This window comes from Mauremys mutica, chromosome 3, assembly GCF_020497125.1.
Source record: "Mauremys mutica isolate MM-2020 ecotype Southern chromosome 3, ASM2049712v1, whole genome shotgun sequence".
NCBI lineage: Eukaryota > Metazoa > Chordata > Testudines > Geoemydidae > Mauremys > Mauremys mutica.
This window is the reverse complement of record NC_059074.1, coordinates 107,878,732-107,888,418: the sequence shown is the minus strand read 5'-3', so window position 1 is coordinate 107,888,418 and position 9,687 is coordinate 107,878,732.

The following is a 9,687-nucleotide window of genomic DNA, read 5'->3' as shown; positions in this document are numbered from 1 at the left end:
CTTTTTCACAGCCCACCTTATTAGGAAATTGTTCCCAGCCACCAGCCACAGGAAGAACAGGCTTCTTGTAAACAGCCATGTGTCAATCAGGAGCATGCAGTTGCATTACACACCAAAATGTCAGGTTTCCAAGAATAAGCAGCTGCAAATCCTAACCATTTGAGTGCCTAACCCTATAATTTTTGTGTCAAGACTTTTTAAGATTTATCCACAGAGGAAAACTGTTAGGTAGCAAGCCAGGATAAGTGAAGTCCATTCCAAAATCTGTCAGATGTTTTTCCTGATTATAAATATAAAAAGAATAAAAATCAAGCCTAAATTTGGTGCCTAAATATAGACTTAAGTGCGTAACTTTAGGCAACTGGAAAATTTTGACTTTTTGTCTAGTGGACCCTAGTACAATCAGTGGCTATTGTTTTGTTTTTGTGTACATGGGGTGGGGATGTGGGGAAGCATGGCCTCTTTTCATAATGATGGCCTGAAATTTGTGCACTCTCTTGTGCATGCAGGGGTAAAACCTCTCTAGGTTCTTAGGCCATGTCCATCATTGTGGCATGTGAGGGAAGAAAGAACCCAGAGAACTACAGACCAGTCAGCCTTACTTCAGTGCCTGGCAAAATTATGGAACAGGTCCTCAAGGAATCCATTTTGAAGCACTTGGCGGAGAGGAATGTGATCAAAAACAGTCAATGTGGATTCACCAAGGGCAAGTTGCCTGACCAATCTGATGGCCTTCTATGATGAGATAACTGGCTCTGGGGAAAGCGGTGGATGTGATATATCTTGACTTTAGCAAAGCTTTTGATACGGTCTCCCACAGTATTCTTGCCAGCAAGTTAAAGAAGTATGGATTGGATGAATGGACTATAAGGTGGATAGAAAGCTGGCTAGGTTGTCGGGCTCAAGAGGTAGTGATCAACTGCTCGATGTCTAGTTGGCAGCCGGTATCAAGCAGAGTGCCCCAGAGGTCGATCCTGGGGCCGGTTTTGTTCAACATCTTTATTAATGATCTGGTTGATGGGATGAATTCACCCTCAGCAAATTTACAGATGACACGAAGCTGGGAGGAGAGGTAGATATATGCTGGAGGGTAGGGATAGGCTCCAGAGTGACCTAGATAAATTGGAGGATTGAGCCAAAAGAAATCTGATGAGGTTCAACAAGGACAAGTGAAAGTCCTGCACTTAGGAAGGAAGAATCCCATGCTCCACTACAGGCTGGGGACTGACTGGCTAAGCAGCAGTTCTGCAGAAAAGGACCTGGGGATTAGAGTGGACGAGAAGCTGGATATGAGTCAGCAGTGTGCCCTTGTTGCCAAGAAGCTCAATGGCATATTGAGCTGTATTAGTAGGGGCATTGCCAGCAGGTGGAAGGAAGTGATTATTTCCCCTCTATTCGGCACTGGTGAGGCCACACCTGGAGTACTGCATCCAGTTTTGGTCCCCCCACTGCAGACGGGATGTGGCCAAATTGGAGAGTCCTGCTGAGGACAACAAATTATTAGGGGGCTGGGACACATGACTTACGAGGAGAGGCTGGGGGAACTGGAGTTATTTAGTCTGCAGAAGAGAAGAGTGAGTGGGGATTTGACAGCAGCCTTCAACTACCTGAAGGGGGGTTCCAAAGTGGAGGGAGCTCGGCTGTTCTCAGTGGTGGCAGATGACAGAACAAGAAGCAATGGTCTCAAGTTGCAGTGGGGGAGGTCTAGGTTGGATATTAGGAAACACTATTTCACTAGGAGGGTGGTGAAGCACTGGAATGGGTTAGCTAGGGAGGTGGTAGAATCTCCTTCCTTAGAGGTTTTTAAGGCCCGGCTTGACAAAGCCCTGGCTGGGATGATTTAGTTGGGGATTGGTCCTGCTTTGAGCAGGGGATTGGACTAGATGACCTCCTGAGGTCTCTTCCAACTCTAATATTCTATGAGATGTTTTTGCTTGAAAAGAACGCTCTGCAGATGTTTTGCATGTCCAAAGTTGCATGCCCACAAATATAGGCCACTATTTAAAAACACATTACTCTTATAATAATCACTAGCAGATCTGAGTCTAGACTGCTTAATTTAACATCATCTCTTTAAAGTGACAGGTTTAGAAAAATCTTCTTCTCTCCACCTCTACGCCCTGCTGTAGATTGTCATTATCTCGCTCCTTAGCCCTATTTCACTGAAATACCTAAACCTGTTTCACTGCTGCTTTAGCGCCGGATGCATTTCTTTAAACTGGCAGATTAAGGGGCTGACACTTTTGGCTGGCAGATTCAGAGCAGGACCAACCAGCACACTCCAGGTTGAGGTCAGCAGTAGCAGCCTCGCTATCAAACACTGCTGAAGCAGTTATATTAATTTAGTAGGCAGACAGAAGGATGAGCCAGACACAAGCCTGCCTGCACAGAGTGGCTAAGTGATGCTCCCCAATTTTCATATGAACCCACAAAGATGCTGGCAAGTAGCAGGATCTCTAGTGAATAGCTTGGTCCAGTTCTACTAACAAAGGGAGCCCTTGAACAGACACTTAAGTTGGGAGTGTCAGGGAAGGGAAGTAAATGTGTTTTCTTTGCCCTTGCCTGGGAGTCAGTTTAGGGAATATTCCATCATTTTCCATAAATCCAGGTCTCTGGTTAATGTCCACGGTGACTGCCCACAAATATTGTTAGTTTAAATTCAAACGACCAAATTAAGCAGCTCATCCCTCAGACACAGTAAACACCACATAGCGGAACTGCTCAGCATCATCAGAAGTATCTTACACAACAAACATTCCCCTTACATCAGTCATAAGATGGAAAGTGATTGCGCAGGCACTGAAATTAGAATTCACATTAGTTTAGGGTTAAACTGCAAAATAAACTAGGTAAGAGAGTCACAGTTTAAGAGGCATTAAAACACCAGTAACAACAAACCAACTGCTCTGTTAAACAACAAAAACCTCCAACTCTGCAGGCTTATAATGAAACTCACATTGACTGGGAGTTTGCCAGAGAACAGAGCAATTAAAAAAAAATTAATTGTCTTCTTTACCATCAATTTTTTGTGTGACCTATGGGAAATATGTACTCAAGTTTTCCCTCTATTTTCCTCTAACTACAAGCAACAGCAGGTCATGCAGTCATTGTGTCAGTCCCGTGATGTAATAGGGTATGTGAATGCAGCATACCTCTCTAACATGATGTGTGGCTGTCCTGCAGTTCTTCTGCCAAAGACATTAGTCTCCAGGCTGACAAGATGACTTGGTCTTCTAGCCAAGTCACAAGTCACAAGTCATCTTGTTCCAGGGCAAATTAAGTCCAAACCAAAAAAGAAAAAAACATGTTGCCCTCTTTGGGCCACAGACTCTAAATTCTGTGCCGCTATTAAGTCCTTCCTGCTTGTTTGTAGGGGAGGGCTCAAACTCTCGTTGTACCAGGAGGTTAAGTCATCTTTAGTTCTCCTTCCTTTTCTTGATCTCCCCTCACACAGTTATAGATGGTACTGGAGAGGCAATGGGAAAACCCAACCCTACTTCAGGCTCTGGGCCTGGGACTCTAGGCTTTGCAGCAGCTGTCCACCCTCAGCTCCACACTGCCCTGCTTCATAATTCCTAGGGCTACTTCCTACTGCTCTCTCCTCTCTCTGTTTAGGCCTTCTCCCCAGCCTCTTCCAGCAGTCCTCCACCAAATCACTCATGGAATCCTTCCCTAGCGCCCTCCCCACAAGGAACCTCACCAGCTCAGGACCTATCCTCTAGAGGGTTAGCCTGGCCTTTTCTACTACAAGCCTTCCCTTTACGCACAGGAAGCTCTTATATCTGCTTCCCCCACTGTCCAGTAGTCCTTTGAGCCTTAGATCACAGTCACATGATCTGGGAGGTGGGGACAGTGGCTGACCTCTTCTTAAAGGCCTAACTCACCCTGTGACAAAGTGTATTTTACAAAATCAAATAGATCTAATCAACGATAAATTCACAGACCTCCAGGCCTGGATGAGTTCCATAGGCATTCTCTATATGATCATAGAAGATTAGGTTTGGAAGAGACATCAGGAGGTCATCTAGTCCAACCTCCTGCTCATGATGCGTCAGTGATTTTCACATGGAGCTATGAGTAAGGCTAAGATTTTGTCACAGATAGGTTTAGTCACATTCATTTTTCTTTTTTGCAGATGACCTGTCTGTGACTTTTATTATAAATCGGTGATAAAATGGGGATCTGTGGGGTCCTCACACAACCCGAAGCTGAGCAGCTGCACAAGGGCTAGGAGCTGCCTACAGCAGCTAGGCGCTGTGGGGTACCCCTGCTGCCTACAGCTTAGGGGGTCCCCCCGCTGCCCATGGGAGCCGAGAGCTGCAGGGTGCTCCTGCTGCCTGCAGCTCTGGGGACCTGTGGTGGCCGGGAGCTCGCAGGTTTCTCCACCACCAGCAGCTCCGGGGGCCCCCACCACCTACAGACGCCAGAAGCTTGGGGGTTAGCTATGGGTGCTGGTAGCCATATAGTGCTGGCTTCTCCTCATTGGTAGCTGTTTTAGTGCAGTTTAGCAGCTAAAAGTATATTTGATATGTCCATGTAAACAATTACTTTAATTGCTAGACCTATAGGATGAGTTTATGACTGGGAATGAAGGTGCAATAGGTGGACTTTAATAAACCCAAAAAATGAAATAAAATAAAGCTGGAAGGAAATGAGAAAGTTGAAACAAAACACTTTGTTTTCATTTGAATTGTTTAAAAAAAATCCATCTAAAATTTTCATCAAAATCAACATGTTCCCATGAAACGTTTAAATTTGGACAAAACAGCATTTTCTGTCAGAAAATGGTTCCTTTGAAAATTGCCTGACCAGCTCTACAATGGCCAGAAAAAGGCATGAGGGTAGGTTGCGGAGACCAAAACAGCAGAATCAAGCAGCTGTAAACCTCAGTTGTGAGCTGTCAGTGAATGGAAAACAGTAGGAAATCTGCATTTGGATTAGATGATCTGCTAGGGTCAGGCTGTGCCTCCTACTTTGTTGGAGAAAATGTAGGGATAATATCATGTGGCATTGTCAACACATGGTGATTGTCTTGTCTCCCTGGACAATATGTACAGTGACTTGCAGAATCACAAGACAGTAGCTCAGAAAAATCAAGTCATCAGTATAACCTGTACAGTACTGGAACAAACTGGTGAACAAACTTGAAAGGATTCTTAGCTACAAGCAGAACAGTAGTTGCTGGTTAAGGTGACCAGACAGCAAGTGTGAAAAATTGGGATGGGGGTGGAGGGTAATAGGAGCCTATATAAGAAAAAGACCCCAAAATAGGGACTGTCCCTATAAAATCGGGACATCTGGTCACCCTATTGCTGGTCAACGGGATCCATTAGGTGTTAAAGAGATTCTGAAATTCCCATCACATCCTCTTACTCCAAAAAGGAGAAAATGCAATGACCAATGTAAGAAAAAAAAAATCAGTGTTCTACTCCCCCACAAAGCTGTACGAACACATGCAGATAGTTCTCTAGGCCAATAGGTGCATGCACAAACCATTCACTTTATGCTGTGATATAAAATTGTAGTAAATAATATACAAGTTAGTAATCCTGAGTTGAACCCTCCAACTAATATTTGCACCCAGGCTTATTTATGGAAGCATCTTGCTGAGGTGTTCTTGTCTTTTGTTTTTTTAAAACAGTTTTCACACAGTAATACGTCACTGCCCTCTGCTGGAATATTTTATAATTAAATCCAGGCACAGGAGAAAAGGAAAACACACAGGAAATGTTTTTGTTTTTTCAAAATTGAGTGGTACAGTGTTTGGAAATGAAATTCTGTGAGGTACTGCACTGTAGGGACTATCAGAATCAGCCAATCGGCAGCGAAAACATAGCACGCTTCTGGACGCCCTCCCCTCTCCCAAAATAATCTGATATTGAAGCAGTAAAGAGTTGGCCAGGACGCCAAAGTAAAGCAATCAGCAGCCAAATTTCAGAGACATTTTGGGAGAGGAAAGAAGCAGAGTGTTACTGATGGGGCATCTCCAGCTGGAGAACCAGATCTATCAAAGAGTTCAAACAACAGAATACAGGTGGGATCTGTGTGCACAGCCTGATTTAAGACTGGGCAAGACCTTTGAGACTGTAGGCACTGCTGGGGAAAAAATCTGGACTGTGTGTGTGTTACTATTCCTTGCTCTCTCCCCTGAATCCTCTAAATTTGCAGTGCTCTTTGGCTCCATTTCACTTGTATTCTGGATACAAAGAGCCAGATTTAGCAGTTGAGCCAGGTTCATGGCTGCTTTGGGTTGCTGAAAAATCCTGTTGTTATTGGGGTTACTGTGTACACCAGACCCCTGTGGTTCCAGTAGCGCATGTGGTGCACCGCATCTCAGCAGCAAGTACCTTAGGTGCTTCAGCTAGGCCTTGTTAGCAATAGTCCTGCTGTCCCAATAACCCCTCAGACACACGGTGAAGGGAGAGTTTTCAGTAGGGCTGGCAGGAAAGGGGAAGGCTGCAAATACCTCAGCTACAACGGCGTAAACAGTTACAGTTCAAAGTGAGCACTTGCGGTTCCTGTTTGGGTCACTGAGGCAGTTCAGTCAGGGCTCTTCAGGCCTAGTGCTTGGGGTACCCTCATCAGTTCAGTCTCCATTCCAGCAAATATGCTTTTGTGTGTTCCCAAGCCAGGCTCGGTGACTCTCTTTGGGCCCCTCTGGACTGGCTCCCTGTGCAGCTGCCCCATGTATGTCCCACACAGCCCTGCACCTAGCTATGATGGCTGGCAGCTTTGCCCATGTCCTCAGTTCCTGGGGGTTCTCTCCAGCTCCCTGGTGCCATGTGGCTCCCGCTCCCAAACAGAGCCTGGCCACTTCCTGACTCAGGACCTTTCCCCTTACCAGGCCAGGGGGAAAGTAAATGCAATGGGGAAGGGGCTGACAGGAGTTGTATTCCCCTCCTTTGCAGACCCATCACACTGCCCTCCTCGCCGAAAAAGGATGTGTGCTCGAATTCAGCACTAGTGCACGTGGAAGTCTTGGTGCCAGCAGGGGCTTGGCACTTGCTTTGCAGCCTCAGGTTTTCCTTTATTTCTGAATGCATTTATAGGTTCATTTCCAGTCTGCAGGACTGGAACCACCCCTCCCCCCGCAGCAGTTCTGACACATCACCGGAGTCAGTTCCCCCTTATAAACATTTGCCTTACCAGGGCTTGGTCAAGCTTGATAGGCAACATGTCAGCACTCACCTCAGCCTGCTGCCCTTTTCACTGACTGGGATTTTCTCAAGCACTGCTTGAGTCCTGCTGTGGCAAGTTGGTCAGACTTACTGTTGGGTCAGGACCCAGGTCAGATTTGAGCCTGTTGTACTGTAGGATAAAACTGTTCCCAGCTAGGACGGGAGATGGAGTGCTTATGACACCCCGCTGACCACCCTCAATGGCCCCGTGTACTTCAGTGGAAACTTGGCACACAAACCCTCTTCCTTCAGCACCATGTTTCAAAGGCACATGAAAGTAATCTTGTGCAGAGCCGTGCTGTCTCTTGAAAAGTGCCACCCCAAGCACATGCTTGGGATGCTAGTGCCGAGAGCCGGCCCTGAATGGACCTGGGATGCAAATCTTAGGGTTTGAGAACCTGCAGGTGTTAATTAAAGAGGCCGCAGTCCTGAGGTACCATAACAGTAAGCTCACAACTAAGTTGTCTGCAGACAGCTCCTAGGAGGTATTGCCGCAGTCCTCCTACAACAGAATGGTCAAAACTGGAAACCAGTGGTTTATGCCTCCGGGGCAATAACAAAAACTACGAATCAATATGCTCAAAGAGAGAAGGAGGCTTCTGCCTTAGTTCCTAGGTGTAAGAAGTTTTATGTCTCTATTGATGGAAGGCCTGTGTTAACTGAAACTGACCATAAACCAGTAACTGCCACTGCCAAAAGGGGCCTGGCAAACACCCAAAGAATAAAGAGATTATTTTTTCAGCAACAAATGTGTGCTTTGCGAATGGACTACATACCGGGGAGAGATTTGGTGGTTGCAGACATACTCTTGCTCATTTGACAGAAGTTCAGTGAAGCAAAGTCCAGAGAGATTTTTGTTCATGTCAATCTGATTTAAAAAAATACAAACTGTCCAGTCTCAGACAAGATGTGTACTGCACTTGCCAGAGCTATTGCATAGCATGCAACCCTGCAGAAGGTAGTTAGGGCTATTAGCACAGAGCAACTGGGACAGCATATTCCCAAGCCGCATTATCAATGTAAGAGGGAGCTCTCAGTACGAGGGAGAATTTTGTTTAAAGGCACCAGGGTGGTGATTCCTATGGTGTTACAGAAAACTACATTAAAAAGGCTACATGAAGATTATTTAGGGATTGACAAAGCTAAGAGAAGGGCCCAAGACTTATTGTACTTGCCTCAAAGGAACAGTGACATTGAGGCAGCTCTTAAGGCTTGTTGCGTATGCCTCCCCCACCACACCCCAGGAAAAAAACATACTGGCCAAGTCAAGTGAAAGACCCCATGTTGGTGACATAGGAAAAATTGGCTCCCTGGATTAGTTTATGTTGGATGGAAAAAACTATCTACTTGTCCTAGGCTGTTCTCACTTCTCTGACATAGCGTTACTAGACGATACATCTAAACAGGTGAGTGTGCAGAGCAAATCTATTTTTGCTACATGTTATATCTAACATAGTAATGTCTGACAATGAGTCACAGTTTAGAGGTTAAGCAGATTGCAGTGAAATACGGGTTGAGACGTAACCACTAGGCCTCATTATCTCCAATCCAATGGGTTGTGGAAAACAGTGTCAAAATAAAGAAGTACCTACCGAAAAAGACAGTGGAGTCAGACGCTGATCCATTATTAGTACTATTAAATTACAGAACAGCACCAATGAAACATGGTTTGTTAGCTGCTGACAATTTGTTCAACAGAAAACAAGATTGCCTGTGCTGCTAGGAACCTATGTCAGGGTCAGTAGGGACTAGCACATGTATAAAGAGCTAGATAAGGCAAAACAAAAAACCCCAATATAATTTGGGGGTCCCAGGAGCTGTCATCACTGCATGCAAACTATGCTGTGCATCGGTATGAAGGGAAACAATGGTTGCAAACAGCAGAGTTTGCCCTGTGATCAAGGCGGTTGTCATCTGAGCTGGACACATGCTACAGTAGAATAGGCTACTCCAAATCTCAGAAGGGCGGGGCACTGAGTGTCCTATTTTGCCCAAGAGGGTCTCAGGCAAGCAAGAACCCCCGTCACCGTGGGTAGAGACTACAGAGTGCAAGCCCTTGGAACAATCAGAACAAGTGGATTTGCTGCCTCCTGACACCAGTGGTACTGATGTTCCAGGGGAGCCCCACAGGTTCGACTGACAGCATAGGGCACCTTGAAGACTAATTTGAACATTGTTAGCAAGTTTAGTTCTGAGGTTGGTTATAAGTATTTGTGATTGTGTTATATTAATTAATGTGGCTTGGAAGGACAGATGTGGTGTTGGGAACTGTGACTTTAATGGAATTGCTTCCCAGAGAGTTTGAGTGAGGTATGGTCAAGCTGGTTACACACAGCCATTGGGAGCCTTTTACAGCATTAAGCAGTTCTCTTGCAAGCATATTAAGCACTGAATGATCTCTACTGTGGTGTTGAGGATACCAGTACAAGGGCGTAGCCACTGGATTTGCAAACTATATTGACCAGGTGGCCAAAACGTGAGGGAGCACAGAAGAATACAGCTCTTCCTA